This window comes from Phalangium opilio, unplaced genomic scaffold (genome assembly GCF_054372755.1).
Source record: "Phalangium opilio isolate 3A_F unplaced genomic scaffold, DU_Popi_V2 ptg000352l_1, whole genome shotgun sequence".
In the NCBI taxonomy this organism is placed as follows: domain Eukaryota; kingdom Metazoa; phylum Arthropoda; class Arachnida; order Opiliones; family Phalangiidae; genus Phalangium; species Phalangium opilio.
Genome location: NW_028324228.1, coordinates 5,691,592 through 5,712,442, shown reverse-complemented (window position 1 = coordinate 5,712,442; position 20,851 = coordinate 5,691,592). Strand labels below are relative to the sequence as shown.

The 20,851-nt window shown below is 42.5% G+C and overlaps 35 non-coding genes across 35 annotated transcripts; all 35 read right to left on the bottom strand.

The window, feature by feature from the left end:
• Positions 1 to 388: 388 nt before the first annotated feature.
• On the bottom strand, positions 389 to 460 carry TRNAW-CCA (transfer RNA tryptophan (anticodon CCA)). Its single transcript has one exon. It is a non-coding gene; the product is annotated as a tRNA-Trp (tRNA).
• Positions 461 to 1,566: 1,106 nt separating this feature from the next.
• Positions 1,567 to 1,638, bottom strand: TRNAW-CCA (transfer RNA tryptophan (anticodon CCA)). The gene has a single exon. It is a non-coding gene; the product is annotated as a tRNA-Trp (tRNA).
• A 616-nt stretch (positions 1,639 to 2,254) lies between these two features.
• On the bottom strand, positions 2,255 to 2,326 carry TRNAW-CCA (transfer RNA tryptophan (anticodon CCA)). The gene has a single exon. It is a non-coding gene; the product is annotated as a tRNA-Trp (tRNA).
• Positions 2,327 to 2,393: 67 nt separating this feature from the next.
• Positions 2,394 to 2,465, bottom strand: TRNAW-CCA (transfer RNA tryptophan (anticodon CCA)). Its single transcript has one exon. It is a non-coding gene; the product is annotated as a tRNA-Trp (tRNA).
• Positions 2,466 to 2,912: 447 nt separating this feature from the next.
• Positions 2,913 to 2,984, bottom strand: TRNAW-CCA (transfer RNA tryptophan (anticodon CCA)). The gene has a single exon. It is a non-coding gene; the product is annotated as a tRNA-Trp (tRNA).
• A 1,245-nt stretch (positions 2,985 to 4,229) lies between these two features.
• On the bottom strand, positions 4,230 to 4,301 carry TRNAW-CCA (transfer RNA tryptophan (anticodon CCA)). Its single transcript has one exon. It is a non-coding gene; the product is annotated as a tRNA-Trp (tRNA).
• Positions 4,302 to 4,368: 67 nt separating this feature from the next.
• TRNAW-CCA (transfer RNA tryptophan (anticodon CCA)) lies at positions 4,369 to 4,440 on the bottom strand. The gene has a single exon. It is a non-coding gene; the product is annotated as a tRNA-Trp (tRNA).
• Positions 4,441 to 4,887: 447 nt separating this feature from the next.
• Positions 4,888 to 4,959, bottom strand: TRNAW-CCA (transfer RNA tryptophan (anticodon CCA)). The gene has a single exon. It is a non-coding gene; the product is annotated as a tRNA-Trp (tRNA).
• Positions 4,960 to 5,025: 66 nt separating this feature from the next.
• TRNAW-CCA (transfer RNA tryptophan (anticodon CCA)) lies at positions 5,026 to 5,097 on the bottom strand. The gene has a single exon. It is a non-coding gene; the product is annotated as a tRNA-Trp (tRNA).
• Positions 5,098 to 5,994: 897 nt separating this feature from the next.
• Positions 5,995 to 6,066, bottom strand: TRNAW-CCA (transfer RNA tryptophan (anticodon CCA)). Its single transcript has one exon. It is a non-coding gene; the product is annotated as a tRNA-Trp (tRNA).
• Positions 6,067 to 6,133: 67 nt separating this feature from the next.
• TRNAW-CCA (transfer RNA tryptophan (anticodon CCA)) lies at positions 6,134 to 6,205 on the bottom strand. The gene has a single exon. It is a non-coding gene; the product is annotated as a tRNA-Trp (tRNA).
• A 447-nt stretch (positions 6,206 to 6,652) lies between these two features.
• TRNAW-CCA (transfer RNA tryptophan (anticodon CCA)) lies at positions 6,653 to 6,724 on the bottom strand. The gene has a single exon. It is a non-coding gene; the product is annotated as a tRNA-Trp (tRNA).
• A 66-nt stretch (positions 6,725 to 6,790) lies between these two features.
• On the bottom strand, positions 6,791 to 6,862 carry TRNAW-CCA (transfer RNA tryptophan (anticodon CCA)). The gene has a single exon. It is a non-coding gene; the product is annotated as a tRNA-Trp (tRNA).
• A 620-nt stretch (positions 6,863 to 7,482) lies between these two features.
• TRNAW-CCA (transfer RNA tryptophan (anticodon CCA)) lies at positions 7,483 to 7,554 on the bottom strand. Its single transcript has one exon. It is a non-coding gene; the product is annotated as a tRNA-Trp (tRNA).
• Positions 7,555 to 8,170: 616 nt separating this feature from the next.
• Positions 8,171 to 8,242, bottom strand: TRNAW-CCA (transfer RNA tryptophan (anticodon CCA)). The gene has a single exon. It is a non-coding gene; the product is annotated as a tRNA-Trp (tRNA).
• A 67-nt stretch (positions 8,243 to 8,309) lies between these two features.
• On the bottom strand, positions 8,310 to 8,381 carry TRNAW-CCA (transfer RNA tryptophan (anticodon CCA)). The gene has a single exon. It is a non-coding gene; the product is annotated as a tRNA-Trp (tRNA).
• Positions 8,382 to 8,828: 447 nt separating this feature from the next.
• On the bottom strand, positions 8,829 to 8,900 carry TRNAW-CCA (transfer RNA tryptophan (anticodon CCA)). The gene has a single exon. It is a non-coding gene; the product is annotated as a tRNA-Trp (tRNA).
• A 66-nt stretch (positions 8,901 to 8,966) lies between these two features.
• TRNAW-CCA (transfer RNA tryptophan (anticodon CCA)) lies at positions 8,967 to 9,038 on the bottom strand. The gene has a single exon. It is a non-coding gene; the product is annotated as a tRNA-Trp (tRNA).
• A 620-nt stretch (positions 9,039 to 9,658) lies between these two features.
• On the bottom strand, positions 9,659 to 9,730 carry TRNAW-CCA (transfer RNA tryptophan (anticodon CCA)). Its single transcript has one exon. It is a non-coding gene; the product is annotated as a tRNA-Trp (tRNA).
• Positions 9,731 to 10,485: 755 nt separating this feature from the next.
• On the bottom strand, positions 10,486 to 10,557 carry TRNAW-CCA (transfer RNA tryptophan (anticodon CCA)). The gene has a single exon. It is a non-coding gene; the product is annotated as a tRNA-Trp (tRNA).
• Positions 10,558 to 11,003: 446 nt separating this feature from the next.
• TRNAW-CCA (transfer RNA tryptophan (anticodon CCA)) lies at positions 11,004 to 11,075 on the bottom strand. The gene has a single exon. It is a non-coding gene; the product is annotated as a tRNA-Trp (tRNA).
• Positions 11,076 to 11,141: 66 nt separating this feature from the next.
• Positions 11,142 to 11,213, bottom strand: TRNAG-CCC (transfer RNA glycine (anticodon CCC)). The gene has a single exon. It is a non-coding gene; the product is annotated as a tRNA-Gly (tRNA).
• An 860-nt stretch (positions 11,214 to 12,073) lies between these two features.
• Positions 12,074 to 12,145, bottom strand: TRNAW-CCA (transfer RNA tryptophan (anticodon CCA)). Its single transcript has one exon. It is a non-coding gene; the product is annotated as a tRNA-Trp (tRNA).
• A 67-nt stretch (positions 12,146 to 12,212) lies between these two features.
• Positions 12,213 to 12,284, bottom strand: TRNAW-CCA (transfer RNA tryptophan (anticodon CCA)). The gene has a single exon. It is a non-coding gene; the product is annotated as a tRNA-Trp (tRNA).
• Positions 12,285 to 12,347: 63 nt separating this feature from the next.
• On the bottom strand, positions 12,348 to 12,419 carry TRNAW-CCA (transfer RNA tryptophan (anticodon CCA)). The gene has a single exon. It is a non-coding gene; the product is annotated as a tRNA-Trp (tRNA).
• Positions 12,420 to 12,451: 32 nt separating this feature from the next.
• On the bottom strand, positions 12,452 to 12,523 carry TRNAW-CCA (transfer RNA tryptophan (anticodon CCA)). The gene has a single exon. It is a non-coding gene; the product is annotated as a tRNA-Trp (tRNA).
• A 66-nt stretch (positions 12,524 to 12,589) lies between these two features.
• On the bottom strand, positions 12,590 to 12,661 carry TRNAW-CCA (transfer RNA tryptophan (anticodon CCA)). Its single transcript has one exon. It is a non-coding gene; the product is annotated as a tRNA-Trp (tRNA).
• A 3,785-nt stretch (positions 12,662 to 16,446) lies between these two features.
• Positions 16,447 to 16,518, bottom strand: TRNAW-CCA (transfer RNA tryptophan (anticodon CCA)). Its single transcript has one exon. It is a non-coding gene; the product is annotated as a tRNA-Trp (tRNA).
• A 1,309-nt stretch (positions 16,519 to 17,827) lies between these two features.
• TRNAW-CCA (transfer RNA tryptophan (anticodon CCA)) lies at positions 17,828 to 17,899 on the bottom strand. Its single transcript has one exon. It is a non-coding gene; the product is annotated as a tRNA-Trp (tRNA).
• Positions 17,900 to 17,966: 67 nt separating this feature from the next.
• Positions 17,967 to 18,038, bottom strand: TRNAW-CCA (transfer RNA tryptophan (anticodon CCA)). The gene has a single exon. It is a non-coding gene; the product is annotated as a tRNA-Trp (tRNA).
• A 205-nt stretch (positions 18,039 to 18,243) lies between these two features.
• TRNAW-CCA (transfer RNA tryptophan (anticodon CCA)) lies at positions 18,244 to 18,315 on the bottom strand. The gene has a single exon. It is a non-coding gene; the product is annotated as a tRNA-Trp (tRNA).
• Positions 18,316 to 18,382: 67 nt separating this feature from the next.
• TRNAW-CCA (transfer RNA tryptophan (anticodon CCA)) lies at positions 18,383 to 18,454 on the bottom strand. Its single transcript has one exon. It is a non-coding gene; the product is annotated as a tRNA-Trp (tRNA).
• A 308-nt stretch (positions 18,455 to 18,762) lies between these two features.
• TRNAW-CCA (transfer RNA tryptophan (anticodon CCA)) lies at positions 18,763 to 18,836 on the bottom strand. Its single transcript has one exon. It is a non-coding gene; the product is annotated as a tRNA-Trp (tRNA).
• Positions 18,837 to 18,901: 65 nt separating this feature from the next.
• Positions 18,902 to 18,973, bottom strand: TRNAW-CCA (transfer RNA tryptophan (anticodon CCA)). Its single transcript has one exon. It is a non-coding gene; the product is annotated as a tRNA-Trp (tRNA).
• A 66-nt stretch (positions 18,974 to 19,039) lies between these two features.
• TRNAW-CCA (transfer RNA tryptophan (anticodon CCA)) lies at positions 19,040 to 19,111 on the bottom strand. Its single transcript has one exon. It is a non-coding gene; the product is annotated as a tRNA-Trp (tRNA).
• Positions 19,112 to 20,851: the final 1,740 nt, after the last annotated feature.

Sequence of the window (20,851 nt, the reverse complement as noted above, 5' to 3'; positions counted from 1 at the left end):
ATTTCTTTGACCCGAACGTGATTGCAACACGCAGCCTTCTGATCTGGAGTCAGACGAGCTACTATTGCGCCACCGAGCCCCCTTTACGAAGTTTAATTGGTAGATTTCTATAAACAACTTAAAAACTAAGTTTTAATTATTTCTTTGACCCAGACGTGATTCGAACACGCAGCCTTCTGATCTGGTGTCTGACGCGCTACCATTGCGCCACCGAGCCCCCTGACGGTTTAATTGGTAAAATTTCTATATTGAGCCGGACGTGATTCGAACACGCAGCATTCTGATCTGGAGTCAGACGCGCTACCATTGCTCCACCGAGTCCCCTTTACGAAGGTTTAATTGGTAGAATTTCTATAAAAAACGTAAAAACTAAATTTTATTATTTGTTTGACCCGGACGTGATTCGAACACGCAGCCTTCTGATCTGGAGTCAGACGCGCTACCATTGCGCCACCGAGTCCCCTTTACGAAGCTTTAATTGGTAGAATTCTAAAAACAACTTAAAAACTTATTGTTATTATTTGTTTGACCCGGACGTGATTCGAACACGCAGCCTTCTGTTCTGGAGTCAGACGCGCTTGAATTGCGCCACCGAGCCCCCTTTACGAAGGTTTAATTGGTAGAATTTTAAAAACAACTTAAAAACGGATTTTTATTATTTCTTTGACCCGAACGTGATTCCAACACGCAGCCTTCTGATCTGGAGTCAGACAAGCTACTATTGCGCCACCGAGTCCCCTTTACGAAGGTTTAATTGGTAGAATTCTAAAAACAACTTAAAAACTGACTTTTATTCTTTCTTTGACCCGGACGTGATTCGAACAAGCAGCCTTCTGATCTGGTTTCAGAAAAAACTAAATTTTATTATTTGTTTGACCCGGAGGTGATTCGAAAACGCAGCCTTCTGATCTGGAGTCAGACGTGCTACCATTGCGCCATCAAGCCCCCTTTACGATGGTTTAATTGGTAGAATTTTAAAAAACACTTAAAAACTGATTTTTATTATTTCTTTGACCCGGACGTGATTCCAACACGCAGCCTTCTGATCTGGAGTCAGACGTGCTACTATTGCGCCACCGAGCCCCCCTTACGAAGGTTTAATTGGTAGAATTCTATAAACAACTTAAAAACTAAGTTTTAATTATTTCTTTGACCCAGACGAGATTCGAACACGCAGCCTTCTGTTCTGGAGTCAGACGCGCTACCATTGCGCCACCGAGCTCCCTTTACGAAGGTTTAATTGGTAGAATTTTAAAAACAACTTAAAAACTGATTTTTATTATTTCTTTGACCCGAACGTGATTCCAACACGCAGCCTTCTGATCTGGAGTCAGAAGCGCTACCATTGCGCCACCGAGCCCCCTGAACGAAGGTTAAATTGGTAGAATTTCTATAAACAACGGAAAAACTGATTTTTATTATTTCTTTGACCCGGACGTGATTCCAACACGCAGCCTTCTGATCTGGAGTCAGACGCGCTACTATTGCGCCACCGAGCCCCCCTTACGAAGGTTTAATTGGTAGAATTCTATAAACAACTTAAAAACTAAGTTTTAATTATTTCTTTGACCCAGACGTGATTCGAACACGCAGCCTTCTGATCTGGTGTCAGACGCGCTACCATTGCGCCACCGAGCCCCCTGACGGTTTAATTGGTAGAATTTCTATAAACAATGTAAAAACTAACCTTTATTATTTGTTTGACCGGACGAGATTCGAACACGCAGCCTTCTGTTCTGGAGTCAGACGCGCTACCATTGCGCCACCGAGCTCCCTTTACGAAGGTTTAATTGGTAGAATTTTAAAAACAACTTAAAAACTGATTTTTATTATTTCTTTGACCCGAACGTGATTCCAACACGCAGCCTTCTGATCTGGAGTCAGAAGCGCTACCATTGCGCCACCGAGCCCCCTGAACGAAGGTTAAATTGGTAGAATTTCTATAAACAACGGAAAAACTAAATTTTATTATTTGTTTGACCCGGACGTGATTCGAACACGCAGCCTTCTGATCTGGGGTCAGACGTGCTACCATTGCCCCACCAAGCCCCCTTTACGAAGGTTTAATTGGTAGAATTTTAAAAAACACTTAAAAACTGATTTTTATTATTGCTTTGACCCGGACGTGATTCCAACACAAAGCCTTCTGATCTGGAGTCAGACGCGCTACCATTGCGGAACCGAGCACCCTTTACGAAGGTTTAATTGGTAGAATTTCTATAAACAACGTAAAAACTAAATTTTATTATTTGTTTGACCCGGACGTGATTCGAACACGCAGCCTTCTGATCTGGAGTCAGACGTGCTACCATTGCGCCACCAAGCCCCCTTTACGAAGGTTTAATTGGTAGAATTTCTATAAACAACGTAAAAACTGATTTTTATTATTGCTTTGACCCGGACGTGATTCCAACACGCAGCCTTCTGATCTGGAGTCAGACGCGCTACCATTGCGCCACCGAGCCCCCTTTACGAAGGTTTAATTGGTAGAATTTTAAAAACAACTTAAAAACTGATTTTTATTATTTCTTTGACCCGAACGTGATTGCAACACGCAGCCTTCTGATCTGGAGTCAGACGAGCTACTATTGCGCCACCGAGCCCCCTTTACGAAGTTTAATTGGTAGATTTCTATAAACAACTTAAAAACTAAGTTTTAATTATTTCTTTGACCCAGACGTGATTCGAACACGCAGCCTTCTGATCTGGTGTCTGACGCGCTACCATTGCGCCACCGAGCCCCCTGACGGTTTAATTGGTAAAATTTCTATATTGAGCCGGACGTGATTCGAACACGCAGCATTCTGATCTGGAGTCAGACGCGCTACCATTGCTCCACCGAGTCCCCTTTACGAAGGTTTAATTGGTAGAATTTCTATAAAAAACGTAAAAACTAAATTTTATTATTTGTTTGACCCGGACGTGATTCGAACACGCAGCCTTCTGATCTGGAGTCAGACGCGCTACCATTGCGCCACCGAGTCCCCTTTACGAAGCTTTAATTGGTAGAATTCTAAAAACAACTTAAAAACTTATTGTTATTATTTGTTTGACCCGGACGTGATTCGAACACGCAGCCTTCTGTTCTGGAGTCAGACGCGCTTGAATTGCGCCACCGAGCCCCCTTTACGAAGGTTTAATTGGTAGAATTTTAAAAACAACTTAAAAACGGATTTTTATTATTTCTTTGACCCGAACGTGATTCCAACACGCAGCCTTCTGATCTGGAGTCAGACAAGCTACTATTGCGCCACCGAGTCCCCTTTACGAAGGTTTAATTGGTAGAATTCTAAAAACAACTTAAAAACTGACTTTTATTCTTTCTTTGACCCGGACGTGATTCGAACAAGCAGCCTTCTGATCTGGTTTCAGAAAAAACTAAATTTTATTATTTGTTTGACCCGGAGGTGATTCGAAAAACGCAGCCTTCTGATCTGGAGTCAGACGTGCTACCATTGCGCCATCAAGCCCCCTTTACGATGGTTTAATTGGTAGAATTTTAAAAAACACTTAAAAACTGATTTTTATTATTTCTTTGACCCGGACGTTATTCCAACACGCAGCCTTCTGATCTGGAGTCAGACGTGCTACTATTGCGCCACCGAGCCCCCCTTACGAAGGTTTAATTGGTAGAATTCTATAAACAACTTAAAAACTAAGTTTTAATTATTTCTTTGACCCAGACGAGATTCGAACACGCAGCCTTCTGTTCTGGAGTCAGACGCGCTACCATTGCGCCACCGAGCTCCCTTTACGAAGGTTTAATTGGTAGAATTTTAAAAACAACTTAAAAACTGATTTTTATTATTTCTTTGACCCGAACGTGATTCCAACACGCAGCCTTCTGATCTGGAGTCAGAAGCGCTACCATTGCGCCACCGAGCCCCCTGAACGAAGGTTAAATTGGTAGAATTTCTATAAACAACGGAAAAACTGATTTTTATTATTTCTTTGACCCGGACGTGATTCCAACACGCAGCCTTCTGATCTGGAGTCAGACGTGCTACCATTGCCCCACCAAGCCCCCTTTACGAAGGTTTAATTGGTAGAATTTTAAAAAACACTTAAAAACTGATTTTTATTATTGCTTTGACCCGGACGTGATTCCAACACAAAGCCTTCTGATCTGGAGTCAGACGCGCTACCATTGCGCCACCGAGCCCCCTTTACGAAGGTTTAATTGGTAGAATTTCTATAAACAACGTAAAAACTAAATTTTATTATTTGTTTGACCCGGACGTGATTCGAACACGCAGCCTTCTGATCTGGAGTCAGACGTGCTACCATTGCGCCACCAAGCCCCCTTTACGAAGGTTTAATTGGTAGAATTTCTATAAACAACGTAAAAACTGATTTTTATTATTGCTTTGACCCGGACGTGATTCCAACACGCAGCCTTCTGATCTGGAGTCAGACGCGCTACCATTGCGCCACCGAGCCCCCTTTACGAAGGTTTAATTGGTAGAATTTTAAAAACAACTTAAAAACTGATTTTTATTATTTCTTTGACCCGAACGTGATTGCAACACGCAGCCTTCTGATCTGGAGTCAGACGAGCTACTATTGCGCCACCGAGCCCCCTTTACGAAGTTTAATTGGTAGATTTCTATAAACAACTTAAAAACTAAGTTTTAATTATTTCTTTGACCCAGACGTGATTCGAACACGCAGCCTTCTGATCTGGTGTCTGACGCGCTACCATTGCGCCACCGAGCCCCCTGACGGTTTAATTGGTAGAATTTCTATATTGAGCCGGACGTGATTCGAACACGCAGCATTCTGATCTGGAGTCAGACGCGCTACCATTGCTCCACCGAGTCCCCTTTACGAAGGTTTAATTGGTAGAATTTCTATAAAAAACGTAAAAACTAAATTTTATTATTTGTTTGACCCGGACGTGATTCGAACACGCAGCCTTCTGATCTGGAGTCAGACGCGCTACCATTGCGCCACCGAGTCCCCTTTACGAAGCTTTAATTGGTAGAATTCTAAAAACAACTTAAAAACTTATTGTTATTATTTGTTTGACCCGGACGTGATTCGAACACGCAGCCTTCTGTTCTGGAGTCAGACGCGCTACCATTGCGCCACCGAGCCCCCTTTACGAAGGTTTAATTGGTAGAATTTTAAAAACAACTTAAAAACGGATTTTTATTATTTCTTTGACCCGAACGTGATTCCAACACGCAGCCTTCTGATCTGGAGTCAGACGAGCTACTATTGCGCCACCGAGTCCCCTTTACGAAGGTTTAATTGGTAGAATTCTAAAAACAACTTAAAAACTGACTTTTATTCTTTCTTTGACCCGGACGTGATTCGAACAAGCAGCCTTCTGATCTGGTTTCAGAAGCGCTACCATTGCGCCACCGAGCCCACTGAACGAAGGTTAAATTGGTAGAATTTCTATAAACAACGTAAAAACTAAATTTTATTATTTGTTTGACCCGGAGGTGATTCGAAAACGCAGCCTTCTGATCTGGAGTCAGACGTGCTACCATTGCGCCATCAAGCCCCCTTTACGATGGTTTAATTGGTAGAATTTTAAAAAACACTTAAAAACTGATTTTTATTATTTCTTTGACCCGGACGTGATTCCAACACGCAGCCTTCTGATCTGGAGTCAGACGCGCTACTATTGCGCCACCGAGCCCCCCTTACGAAGGTTTAATTGGTAGAATTCTATAAACAACTTAAAAACTAAGTTTTAATTATTTCTTTGACCCGGACGTGATTCCAACACGCAGCCTTCTGATCTGGAGTCAGACGTGCTACCATTGCCCCACCAAGCCCCCTTTACGAAGGTTTAATTGGTAGAATTTTAAAAAACACTTAAAAACTGATTTTTATTATTGCTTTGACCCGGACGTGATTCCAACACAAAGCCTTCTGATCTGGAGTCAGACGCGCTACCATTGCGCCACCGAGCCCCCTTTACGAAGGTTTAATTGGTAGAATTTCTATAAACAACGTAAAAACTAAATTTTATTATTTGTTTGACCCGGACGTGATTCGAACACGCAGCCTTCTGATCTGGAGTCAGACGTGCTACCATTGCGCCACCAAGCCCCCTTTACGAAGGTTTAATTGGTAGAATTTCTATAAACAACGTAAAAACTGATTTTTATTATTGCTTTGACCCGGACGTGATTCCAACACGCAGCCTTCTGATCTGGAGTCAGACGCGCTACCATTGCGCCACCGAGCCCCCTTTACGAAGGTTTAATTGGTAGAATTTTAAAAACAACTTAAAAACTGATTTTTATTATTTCTTTGACCCGAACGTGATTGCAACACGCAGCCTTCTGATCTGGAGTCAGACGAGCTACTATTGCGCCACCGAGCCCCCTTTACGAAGTTTAATTGGTAGATTTCTATAAACAACTTAAAAACTAAGTTTTAATTATTTCTTTGACCCAGACGTGATTCGAACACGCAGCCTTCTGATCTGGTGTCTGACGCGCTACCATTGCGCCACCGAGCCCCCTGACGGTTTAATTGGTAGAATTTCTATATTGAGCCGGACGTGATTCGAACACGCAGCATTCTGATCTGGAGTCAGACGCGCTACCATTGCTCCACCGAGTCCCCTTTACGAAGGTTTAATTGGTAGAATTTCTATAAAAAACGTAAAAACTAAATTTTATTATTTGTTTGACCCGGACGTGATTCGAACACGCAGCCTTCTGATCTGGAGTCAGACGCGCTACCATTGCGCCACCGAGTCCCCTTTACGAAGCTTTAATTGGTAGAATTCTAAAAACAACTTAAAAACTTATTGTTATTATTTGTTTGACCCGGACGTGATTCGAACACGCAGCCTTCTGTTCTGGAGTCAGACGCGCTACCATTGCGCCACCGAGCCCCCTTTACGAAGGTTTAATTGGTAGAATTTTAAAAACAACTTAAAAACGGATTTTTATTATTTCTTTGACCCGAACGTGATTCCAACACGCAGCCTTCTGATCTGGAGTCAGACGAGCTACTATTGCGCCACCGAGTCCCCTTTACGAAGGTTTAATTGGTAGAATTCTAAAAACAACTTAAAAACTGACTTTTATTCTTTCTTTGACCCGGACGTGATTCGAACAAGCAGCCTTCTGATCTGGTTTCAGAAGCGCTACCATTGCGCCACCGAGCCCACTGAACGAAGGTTAAATTGGTAGAATTTCTATAAACAACGTAAAAACTAAATTTTATTATTTGTTTGACCCGGAGGTGATTCGAAAACGCAGCCTTCTGATCTGGAGTCAGACGTGCTACCATTGCGCCATCAAGCCCCCTTTACGATGGTTTAATTGGTAGAATTTTAAAAAACACTTAAAAACTGATTTTTATTATTTCTTTGACCCGGACGTGATTCCAACACGCAGCCTTCTGATCTGGAGTCAGACGCGCTACTATTGCGCCACCGAGCCCCCCTTACGAAGGTTTAATTGGTAGAATTCTATAAACAACTTAAAAACTAAGTTTTAATTATTTCTTTGACCCAGACGTGATTCGAACACGCAGCCTTCTGATCTGGTGTCAGACGCGCTACCATTGCGCCACCGAGCCCCCTGACGGTTTAATTGGTAGAATTTCTATAAACAATGTAAAAACTAACCTTTATTATTTGTTTGACCGGACGTGATTCGAACACGCAGCCTTCTGTTCTGGAGTCAGACGCGCTACCATTGCGCCACCGAGCTCCCTTTACGAAGGTTTAATTGGTAGAATTTTAAAAACAACTTAAAAACTGATTTTTATTATTTCTTTGACCCGAACGTGATTCCAACACGCAGCCTTCTGATCTGGAGTCAGAAGCGCTACCATTGCGCCACCGAGCCCCCTGAACGAAGGTTAAATTGGTAGAATTTCTATAAACAACGGAAAAACTAAATTTTATTATTTGTTTGACCCGGACGTGATTCGAACACGCAGCCTTCTGATCTGGGGTCAGACGTGCTACCATTGCCCCACCAAGCCCCCTTTACGAAGGTTTAATTGGTAGAATTTTAAAAAACACTTAAAAACTGATTTTTATTATTGCTTTGACCCGGACGTGATTCCAACACAAAGCCTTCTGATCTGGAGTCAGACGCGCTACCATTGCGCCACCGAGCCCCCTTTACGAAGGTTTAATTGGTAGAATTTCTATAAACAACGTAAAAACTAAATTTTATTATTTGTTTGACCCGGACGTGATTCGAACACGCAGCCTTCTGATCTGGAGTCAGACGTGCTACCATTGCGCCACCAAGCCCCCTTTACGAAGGTTTAATTGGTAGAATTTCTATAAACAACGTAAAAACTGATTTTTATTATTGCTTTGACCCGGACGTGATTCCAACACGCAGCCTTCTGATCTGGAGTCAGACGCGCTACCATTGCGCCACCGAGCCCCCTTTACGAAGGTTTAATTGGTAGAATTTTAAAAACAACTTAAAAACTGATTTTTATTATTTCTTTGACCCGAACGTGATTGCAACACGCAGCCTTCTGATCTGGAGTCAGACGAGCTACTATTGCGCCACCGAGCCCCCTTTACGAAGTTTAATTGGTAGATTTCTATGAACAACTTAAAAACTAAGTTTTAATTATTTCTTTGACCCAGACGTGATTCGAACACGCAGCCTTCTGATTTGGTGTCTGACGCGCTACCATTGCGCCACCGAGCCCCCTGACGGTTTAATTGGTAGAATTTCTATATTGAGCCGGACGTGATTCGAACACGCAGCATTCTGATCTGGAGTCAGACGCGCTACCATTGCTCCACCGAGTCCCCTTTACGAAGGTTTAATTGGTAGAATTTCTATAAAAAACGTAAAAACTAAATTTTATTATTTGTTTGACCCGGACGTGATTCGAACACGCAGCCTTCTGATCTGGAGTCAGACGCGCTACCATTGCGCCACCGAGTCCCCTTTACGAAGCTTTAATTGGTAGAATTCTAAAAACAACTTAAAAACTTATTGTTATTATTTGTTTGACCCGGACGTGATTCGAACACGCAGCCTTCTGTTCTGGAGTCAGACGCGCTACCATTGCGCCACCGAGCCCCCTTTACGAAGGTTTAATTGGTAGAATTTTAAAAACAACTTAAAAACGGATTTTTATTATTTCTTTGACCCGAACGTGATTCCAACACGCAGCCTTCTGATCTGGAGTCAGACGAGCTACTATTGCGCCACCGAGTCCCCTTTACGAAGGTTTAATTGGTAGAATTCTAAAAACAACTTAAAAACTGACTTTTATTCTTTCTTTGACCCGGACGTGATTCGAACAAGCAGCCTTCTGATCTGGTTTCAGAAGCGCTACCATTGCGCCACCGAGCCCACTGAACGAAGGTTAAATTGGTAGAATTTCTATAAACAACGTAAAAACTAAATTTTATTATTTGTTTGACCCGGAGGTGATTCGAAAACGCAGCCTTCTGATCTGGAGTCAGACGTGCTACCATTGCGCCATCAAGCCCCCTTTACGATGGTTTAATTGGTAGAATTTTAAAAAACACTTAAAAACTGATTTTTATTATTTCTTTGACCCGGACGTGATTCCAACACGCAGCCTTCTGATCTGGAGTCAGACGCGCTACTATTGCGCCACCGAGCCCCCCTTACGAAGGTTTAATTGGTAGAATTCTATAAACAACTTAAAAACTAAGTTTTAATTATTTCTTTGACCCAGACGTGATTCGAACACGCAGCCTTCTGATCTGGTGTCAGACGCGCTACCATTGCGCCACCGAGCCCCCTGACGGTTTAATTGGTAGAATTTCTATAAACAATGTAAAAACTAACCTTTATTATTTGTTTGACCGGACGTGATTCGAACACGCAGCCTTCTGTTCTGGAGTCAGACGCGCTACCATTGCGCCACCGAGCTCCCTTTACGAAGGTTTAATTGGTAGAATTTTAAAAACAACTTAAAAACTGATTTTTATTATTTCTTTGACCCGAACGTGATTCCAACACGCAGCCTTCTGATCTGGAGTCTGAAGCGCTACCATTGCGCCACCGAGCCCCCTGAACGAAGGTTAAATTGGTAGAATTTCTATAAACAACGGAAAAACTAAATTTTATTATTTGTTTGACCCGGACGTGATTCGAACACGCAGCCTTCTGATCTGGGGTCAGACGTGCTACCATTGCCCCACCAAGCCCCCTTTACGAAGGTTTAATTGGTAGAATTTTATAAAACACTTAAAAACTGATTTTTATTATTGCTTTGACCCGGACGTGATTCCAACACAAAGCCTTCTGATCTGGAGTCAGACGCGCTACCATTGCGCCACCGAGCCCCCTTTACGAAGGTTTAATTGGTAGAATTTCTATAAACAACGTAAAAACTAAATTTTATTATTTGTTTGACCCGGACGTGATTCGAACACGCAGCCTTCTGATCTGGAGTCAGACGTGCTACCATTTCGCCACCAAGCCCCCTTTACGAAGGTTTAATTGGTAGAATTTCTATAAACAACGTAAAAACTGATTTTTATTATTGCTTTGACCCGGACGTGATTCCAACACGCAGCCTTCTGATCTGGAGTCAGACGCGCTACCATTGCGCCACCGAGCCCCCTTTACGAAGGTTTAATTGGTAGAATTTTAAAAACAACTTAAAAACTGATTTTTATTATTTCTTTGACCCGAACGTGATTGCAACACGCAGCCTTCTGATCTGGAGTCAGACGAGCTACTATTGCGCCACCGAGCCCCCTTTACGAAGTTTAATTGGTAGATTTCTATGAACAACTTAAAAACTAAGTTTTAATTATTTCTTTGACCCAGACGTGATTCGAACACGCAGCCTTCTGATTTGGTGTCTGACGCGCTACCATTGCGCCACCGAGCCCCCTGACGGTTTAATTGGTAGAATTTCTATATTGAGCCGGACGTGATTCGAACACGCAGCCTTCTGATCTGAGTCAGACGCGCTACCATTGCGCCACCGAGTCCCATTTACGAAGGTTTAATTGGTAGAATTTCTATAAAAAACGTAAAAACTAAATTTTATTATTTGTTTGACCCGGACGTGATTCGAACACGCAGCCTTTTGATCTGGAGTCAGACGCGCTACCATTGCGCCACCGAGTCCCCTTTACGAAGCTTTAATTGGTAGAATTCTAAAAACAACTTAAAAACTTATTGTTATTATTTGTTTGACCCGGACGTGATTCGAACACGCAGCCTTCTGTTCGGGAGTCAGACGCGCTACCATTGCGCCACCGAGCCCCCTTTACGAAGGTTTAATTGGTAGAATTTTAAAAACAACTTAAAAACTGATTTTTATTATTTCTTTGACCCGAACGTGATTCCAACACGCAGCCTTCTGATCTGGAGTCAGACGAGCTACTATTGCGCCACCGAGTCCCCTTTACGAAGGTTTAATTGGTAGAATTCTAAAAACAACTTAAAAACTGACTTTTATTCTTTCTTTGACCCGGACGTGATTCGAACACGCAGCCTTCTGATCTGGTTTCAGAAGCGCTACCATTGCGCCACCGAGCCCCCTGAACGAAGGTTAAATTGGTAGAATTTCTATAAACAACGTAAAAACTTAATTTTATTATTTGTTTGACCCGGAGGTGATTCGAAAACGCAGCCTTCTGATCTGGAGTCAGACGTGCTACCATTGCGCCATCAAGCCCCCTTTACGAAGGTTTAATTGGTAGAATTTCTATAAACAACGTAAAAACTGATTTTTATTATTGCTTTGACCCGGACGTGATTCCAACACGCAGCCTTCTGATCTGGAGTCAGACAAGCTACTATTGCGCCACCGAGCCCCCTGACGGTTTAATTGGTAGATTTCTATAAACAACTTAAAAACTAAGTTTTAATTATTTCTTTGACCCAGACGTGATTCGAACACGCAGCCTTCTGATCTGGTGTCTGACGCGCTACCATTGCGCCACCGAGCCCCCTGACGGTTTAATTGGTAGAATTTCTATATTGAGCCGGACGTGATTCGAACACGCAGCATTCTGATCTGGAGTCAGACGCGCTACCATTGCTCCACTGAGTCCCCTTTACGAAGGTTTAATTGGTAGAATTTCTATAAAAAACGTAAAAACTAAATTTTATTATTTGTTTGACCCGGACGTGATTCGAACACGCAGCCTTCTGATCTGGAGTCAGACGCGCTACCATTGCGCCACCGAGTCCCCTTTACGAAGCTTTAATTGGTAGAATTCTAAAAACAACTTAAAAACTAAGTTTTAATTATTTCTTTGACCCAGACGTGATTCGAACACGCAGCCTTCTGATCTGGTGTCAGACGCGCTACCATTGCGCCACCGAGCCCTCTGACGGTTTAATTGGTAGAATTTCTATAAACAATGTAAAAACTAACCTTTATTATTTGTTTGACCCGGACGTGATTCGAACACGCAGCCTTCTGTTCTGGAGTCAGACGCGCTACCATTGCGCCACCGAGCCCCCTGACGGTTTAATTGGTAGAATTTCTATATTGAGCCGGACGTGATTCGAACACGCAGCCTTCTGATCTGGAGTCAGACGCGCTACCATTGCGCCACCGAGTCCCCTTTACGAAGCTTTAATTGGTAGAATTCTAAAAACAACTTAAAAACTTATTGTTATTATTTGTTTGACCCGGACGTGATTCGAACACGCAGCCTTCTGTTCTGGAGTCAGACGCGCTACCATTGCGCCACCGAGCCCCCTTTACGAAGGTTTAATTGGTAGAATTTTAAAAACAACTTAAAAACTGATTTTTATTATTTCTTTGACCCGAATGTGATTCCAACACGCAGCCTTCTGATCTGGTTTCAGAAGCGCTACCATTGCGCCACCGAGCCCCCTGAACGAAGGTTAAATTGGTAGAATTTCTATAAACAACGTAAAAACTAAATTTTATTATTTGTTTGACCCGGAGGTGATTCGAAAACGCAGCCTTCTGATCTGGAGTCAGACGTGCTACCATTGCGCCATCAAGCCCCCTTTACGAAGGTTTAATTGGTAGAATTTTAAAAAACACTTAAAAACTGATTTTTATTATTTCTTTGACCCGGACGTGATTCCAACACGCAGCCTTCTGATCTGGAGTCAGACGCGCTACTATTGCGCCACCGAGCCCCCCTTACGTAGGTTTAATTGGTAGAATTCTATAAACAACTTAAAAACTAAGTTTTAATTATTTCTTTGACCCAGACGTGATTCGAACACGCAGCCTTCTGATCTGGTCTCAGACGCGCTACCATTGCGCCACCGAGCCCCCTGACGGTTTGATTGGTAGAATTTCTATAAACAATGTAAAACTAACCTTTATTATTTGTTTGACCCGGACGTGATTCGAACACACAGCCTTCTGTTCTGGAGTCAGACGCGCTACCATTGCGCCACCGAGCTCCCTTTACGAATGTTTAATTGGTAGAATTTTAAAAACAACTTAAAAACTGATTTTTATTATTTCTTTGACCCGAACGTGATTCCAACACGCAACCTTCTGATCTGGAGTCAGAAGCGCTACCATTGCGCCACCGAGCCCCCTGAACGAAGGTTAAATTGGTAGAATTTCTATAAACAACGGAAAAACTAAATTTTATTATTTGTTTGACCCGGACGTGATTCGAACACGCAGCCTTCTGATCTGGGGTCAGACGTGCTACCATTGCCCCACCAAGCCCCCTTTACGAAGGTTTAATTGGTAGAATTTTAAAAAACACTTAAAAACTGATTTTTATTATTGCTTTGACCCGGACGTGATTCCAACACAAAGCCTTCTGATCTGGAGTCAGACGCGCTACCATTGCGCCACCGAGCCCACTTTACGAAGGTTTAATTGGCAGAATTTTAAAAACAACTTAAAAACGGATTTTTATTATTTCTTTGACCCGGACGTGATTCCAACACGCAGCCTTCTGATCTGGAGTCAGACGTGCTACCACTGCGCCATCAAGCCCCCTTTACGAAGGTTTAATTGGTAGAATTTTAAAAAACACTTAAAAACTGATTTTTATTATTTCTTTGACCCGGACGTGATTCCAACACGCAGCCTTCTGATCTGGAGTCAGACGCGCTACTATTGCGCCACCGAGCCCCCCTTACGAAGGTTTAATTGGTAGAATTCTATAAACAACTTAAAAACTAAGTTTTAATTATTTCTTTAACCCAGACGTGATTCGAACACGCAGCCTTCTGATCTGGTGTCAGACGCGCTACCATTGCGCCACCGAGCCCCCTGACGCTATAATTGGTAGAATTTCTATAAACAATTTAAAAACTAACCTTTATTATTTGTTTGACCCGGACGTGATTCGAACACGCAGCCTTCTGTTCTGGAGTCAGACGCGCTACCATTGCGCCACCGAGCTCCCTTTACGAAGGTTTAATTGGTAGAATTTTAAAAACAACTTAAAAACTGATTTTTATTATTTCTTTGACCCGAACGTGATTCCAACACGCAGCCTTCTGATCTGGAGTCAGAAGCGCTACCATTGCGCCACCGAGCCCCCTGAACGAAGGTTAAATTGGTAGAATTTTAAAAAACACTTAAAAACTGATTTTTATTATTGCTTTGACCCGGACGTGATTCCAACACAAAGCCTTCTGATCTGGAGTCAGACGCGCTACCATTGCGCCACCGAGCCCCCCTTACGAAGGTTTAATTGGTAGAATTCTATAAACAACTTAAAAACTAAGTTTTAATTATTTCTTTAACCCAGACGTGATTCGAACACGCAGCCTTCTGATCTGGTGTCAGACGCGCTACCATTGCGCCACCGAGCCCCCTGACGCTATAATTGGTAGAATTTCTATAAACAATTTAAAAACTAACCTTTATTATTTGTTTGACCCGGACGTGATTCGAACACGCAGCCTTCTGTTCTGGAGTCAGACGCGCTACCATTGCGCCACCGAGCTCCCTTTACGAAGGTTTAATTGGTAGAATTTTAAAAACAACTTAAAAACTGATTTTTATTATTTCTTTGACCCGAACGTGATTCCAACACGCAGCCTTCTGATCTGGAGTCAGAAGCGCTACCATTGCGCCACCGAGCCCCCTGAACGAAGGTTAAATTGGTAGAATTTTAAAAAACACTTAAAAACTGATTTTTATTATTGCTTTGACCCGGACGTGATTCCAACACAAAGCCTTCTGATCTGGAGTCAGACGCGCTACCATTGCGCCACCGAGCCCCCCTTACGAAGGTTTAATTGGTAGAATTCTATAAACAACTTAAAAACTAAGTTTTAATTATTTCTTTAACCCAGACGTGATTCGAACACGCAGCCTTCTGATCTGGTGTCAGACGCGCTACCATTGCGCCACCGAGCCCCCTGACGCTATAATTGGTAGAATTTCTATAAACAATTTAAAAACTAACCTTTATTATTTGTTTGACCCGGACGTGATTCGAACACGCAGCCTTCTGTTCTGGAGTCAGACGCGCTACCATTGCGCCACCGAGCTCCCTTTACGAAGGTTTAATTGGTAGAATTTTAAAAACAACTTAAAAACTGATTTTTATTATTTCTTTGACCCGAACGTGATTCCAACACGCAGCCTTCTGATCTGGAGTCAGAAGCGCTACCATTGCGCCACCGAGCCCCCTGAACGAAGGTTAAATTGGTAGAATTTTAAAAAACACTTAAAAACTGATTTTTATTATTGCTTTGACCCGGACGTGATTCCAACACAAAGCCTTCTGATCTGGAGTCAGACGCGCTACCATTGCGCCACCGAGCCCCCCTTACGAAGGTTTAATTGGTAGAATTCTATAAACAACTTAAAAACTAAGTTTTAATTATTTCTTTAACCCAGACGTGATTCGAACACGCAGCCTTCTGATCTGGTGTCAGACGCGCTACCATTGCGCCACCGAGCCCCCTGACGCTATAATTGGTAGAATTTCTATAAACAATTTAAAAACTAACCTTTATTATTTGTTTGACCCGGACGTGATTCGAACACGCAGCCTTCTGTTCTGGAGTCAGACGCGCTACCATTGCGCCACCGAGCTCCCTTTACGAAGGTTTAATTGGTAGAATTTTAAAAACAACTTAAAAACTGATTTTTATTATTTCTTTGACCCGAACGTGATTCCAACACGCAGCCTTCTGATCTGGAGTCAGAAGCGCTACCATTGCGCCACCGAGCCCCCTGAACGAAGGTTAAATTGGTAGAATTTCTATAAACAACGGAAAAACTAAATTTTATTATTTGTTTGACCCGGACGTGATTCGAACACGCAGCCTTCTGATCTGGGGTCAGACGTGCTACCATTGCCCCACCAAGCCCCCTTTACGAAGATTTAATTGGTAGAATTTTAAAAAACACTTAAAAACTGATTTTTATTATTGCTTTGACCCGGACGTGATTCCAACACAAAGCCTTCTGATCTGGAGTCAGACGCGCTACCATTGCGCCACCGAGCCCCCTTTACGAAGGTTTAATTGGTAGAATTTCTATAAACAACGTAAAAACTAAATTTTATTATTTGTTTGACCCGGACGTGATTCGAACACGCAGCCTTCTGATCTGGAGTCAGACGTGCTACCATTGCGCCACCGAGCCCCCTTTACGAAGGTTTAATTGGTAGAATTTTAAAAACAACTTAAAAACTGATTTTTATTATTGCTTTGACCCGGACGTGATTCCAACACAAAGCCTTCTGATCTGGAGTCAGACGCGCTACCATTGCGCCACCGAGCCCCCTTTACGAAGGTTTAATTGGTAGAATTTTAAAAACAACTTAAAAACTGATTTTTATTATTTCTTTGACCCGAACGTGATTCCAACACGCAGCCTTCTGATCTGGAGTCAGAAGCGCTACCATTGCGCCACCGAGCCCCCTGAACGAAGGTTAAATTGGTAGAATTTCTATAAACAACGGAAAAACTGATTTTTATTATTGCTTTGACCCGGACGTGATTCGAACACGCAGCCTTCTGATCTGGGGTCAGACGTGCTACCATTGCCCCACCAAGCCCCCTTTACGAAGATTTAATTGGTAGAATTTTAAAAAACACTTAAAAACTGATTTTTATTATTTCTTTGACCCGAACGTGATTCCAACACAAAGCCTTCTGATCTGGAGTCAGACGCGCTACCATTGCGCCACCGAGCCCCCCTTACGAAGGTTTAATTGGTAGAATTCTATAAACAACTTAAAAACTAAGTTTTAATTATTTCTTTAACCCAGACGTGATTCGAACACGCAGCCTTCTGATCTGGTGTCAGACGCGCTACCATTGCGCCACCGAGCCCCCTGACGCTATAATTGGTAGAATTTCTATAAACAATTTAAAAACTAACCTTTATTATTTGTTTGACCCGGACGTGATTCGAACACGCAGCCTTCTGTTCTGGAGTCAGACGCGCTACCATTGCGCCACCGAGCTCCCTTTACGAAGGTTTAATTGGTAGAATTTTAAAAACAACTTAAAAACTGATTTTTATTATTTCTTTGACCCGAACGTGATTCCAACACGCAGCCTTCTGATCTGGAGTCAGAAGCGCTACCATTGCGCCACCGAGCCCCCTGAACGAAGGTTAAATTGGTAGAATTTCTATAAACAACGGAAAAACTAAATTTTATTATTTGTTTGACCCGGACGTGATTCGAACACGCAGCCTTCTGATCTGGGGTCAGACGTGCTACCATTGCCCCACCAAGCCCCCTTTACGAAGATTTAATTGGTAGAATTTTAAAAAACACTTAAAAACTGATTTTTATTATTGCTTTGACCCGGACGTGATTCCAACACAAAGCCTTCTGATCTGGAGTCAGACGCGCTACCATTGCGCCACCGAGCCCCCTTTACGAAGGTTTAATTGGTAGAATTTCTATAAACAACGTAAAAACTAAATTTTATTATTTGTTTGACCCGGACGTGATTCGAACACGCAGCCTTCTGATCTGGAGTCAGACGTGCTACCATTGCGCCACCAAGCCCCCTTTACGAAGGTTTAATTGGTAGAATTTCTATAAACAACGTAAAAACTGATTTTTATTATTGCTTTGACCCGGACGTGATTCCAACACGCAGCCTTCTGATCTGGAGTCAGACGCGCTACCATTGCGCCACCGAGCCCCCTTTACGAAGGTTTAATTGGTAGAATTTTAAAAACAACTTAAAAACTGATTTTTATTATTGCTTTGACCCGGACGTGATTCCAACACAAAGCCTTCTGATCTGGAGTCAGACGCGCTACCATTGCGCCACCGAGCCCCCTTTACGAAGGTTTAATTGGTAGAATTTCTATAAACAACGTAAAAACTAAATTTTATTATTTGTTTGACCCGGACGTGATTCGAACACGCAGCCTTCTGATCTGGAGTCAGACGTGCTACCATTGCGCCACCAAGCCCCCTTTACGAAGGTTTAATTGGTAGAATTTCTATAAACAACGTAAAAACTGATTTTTATTATTGCTTTGACCCGGACGTGATTCCAACACGCAGCCTTCTGATCTGGAGTCAGACGCGCTACCATTGCGCCACCGAGCCCCCTTTACGAAGGTTTAATTGGTAGAATTTTAAAAACAACTTAAAAACTGATTTTTATTATTTCTTTGACCCGAACGTGATTGCAACACGCAGCCTTCTGATCTGGAGTCAGACGAGCTACTATTGCGCCACCGAGCCCCCTTTACGAAGTTTAATTGGTAGATTTCTATAAACAACTTAAAAACTAAGTTTTAATTATTTCTTTGACCCAGACGTGATTCGAACACGCAGCCTTCTGATCTGGTGTCTGACGCGCTACCATTGCGCCACCGAGCCCCCTGACGGTTTAATTGGTAGAATTTCTATATTGAGCCGGACGTGATTCGAACACGCAGCCTTCTGATCTGGAGTCAGACGCGCTACCATTGCGCCACCGAGACCCCTTTACGAAGGTTTAATTGGTGGAATTTCTATAAAAAACGTAAAAACTAAATTTTATTATTTGTTTGACCCGGACGTGATTCGAACACGCAGCCTTCTGATCTGGAGTCAGACGCGCTACCATTGCGCCACCGAGTCCCCTTTACGAAGCTTTAATTGGTAGAATTCTAAAAACAACTTAAAAACTTATTGTTATTATTTGTTTGACCCGGACGTGATTCGAACACGCAGCCTTCTGTTCTGGAGTCAGACGCGCTACCATTGCGCCACCGAGCCCCCTTTACGAAGGTTTAATTGGTAGAATTTTAAAAACAACTTAAAAACTGATTTTTATTACCTCTCCGTGTGACGTAGTCCAGGAGAGGTTCTGTAACGGCCGTGTCTGTCTGTCTGTCTGTCTGTCTGTGTGTGTGTCTGTCTGTCTGTCCGTTGTTACACCCACGTGACCGCGTTCGCAGTTTGCGTATCGGAGCAAACGTGTTCGCCATTTCCGAACTGCTTTCACAGTCACGGAAATGGCTCCTCTACTTGAGTTCTCTTACCACCATCTTCTGATCTTTGTCCATCCCACATGAACACCAGCCTGGTACTTATCTGGCTTCCAACACCATCATCTTCTGTTCTTTGTCAATCCCACATTGACACCAGTCTGCACTTACACTTGCTTCTAATCACCACCATCCACTTGTCTTCCGTCTATTCCACATAGACACCAATCTGCATCATTGGCTTCTACTCCATTATCATCGTTTGGTTTTAGGATATACGCGGCGATCAGCTAGGGTTACGAGAAACGTCTAGCCTCCCTAAGGTGGGATCGGCCACCAAAGGTTTTCGCAATTGCGCTTTTTCCTTACTGTTATAATGGAATCGAATCGTATATATACCCCAAAATTTGAAGAAAGCGGGAAGAGGGGTACCCTTCACTTTAAACGTCAATATTAGCAAAGTTTGAGAAGATAATAGGTATAACTTTATTTTAATTGATTTAACTATTATTAATGTTAATTATTGAAGATTAAAATAATTAAAAATAATTATATTTATTTAAATATTAAAGATAAACCTCTCGTACAAAGAGAGATTATCACTGCCTCCTGTATCAACCAAGGCCCGTGCATGCGATATATTTCCTTCATTGCCTCCTATATCTACCAAGGCCCGTGCATGCGATATATTTCCTTCATTGCCTCCTGTATCTATCAAGGCCCGTGCATTGTGATATATTTCATTCATTGCCTCCTATATATATAAAGGATGAGGGCAAAAGTGTTTTCATTGGATAATTTTGTTTATATAATCTTCTCGACACGGAGAGGTAATATTTTGGTTTTCCCAACTTGTTATTTCTTTGACCCGAACGTGATTCCAACACGCAGCCTTCTGATCTGGAGTCAGACGAGCTACTATTGCGCCACCGAGTCCCCTTTACGAAGGTTTAATTGGTAGAATTCTAAAAACAACTTAAAAACTGACTTTTATTCTTTCTTTGACCCGGACGTGATTCGAACACGCAGCCTTCTGATCTGGTTTCAGAAGCGCTACCATTGCGCCACCGAGCCCCCTGAACGAAGGTTAAATTGGTAGAATTTCTATAAACAACGTAAAAACTAAATTTTATTATTTGTTTCACCCGGAGGTGATTAGAAAACGCAGCCTTCTGATCTGGAGTCAGACGTGCTACCATTGCGCCATCAAGCCCCCTTTACGAAGGTTTAATTGGTAGAATTTTAAAAAACACTTAAAAACTGATTTTTATTATTTCTTTGACCCGGACGTGATTCCAACACGCAGCCTTCTGATCTGGAGTCAGACGCACTTCTATTGCGCCACCGAGCCCCCCTTACGAAGGTTTAATTGGTAGAATTCTATAAACAACTTAAAAACTAAGTTTTAATTATTTCTTTGACCCAGACGTGATTCGAACACGCAGCCTTCTGATCTGGTCTCAGACGCGCTACCATTGCGCCACCGAGCCCCCTTTACAAAGGTTTAATTGGTAGAATTTTAAAAAAC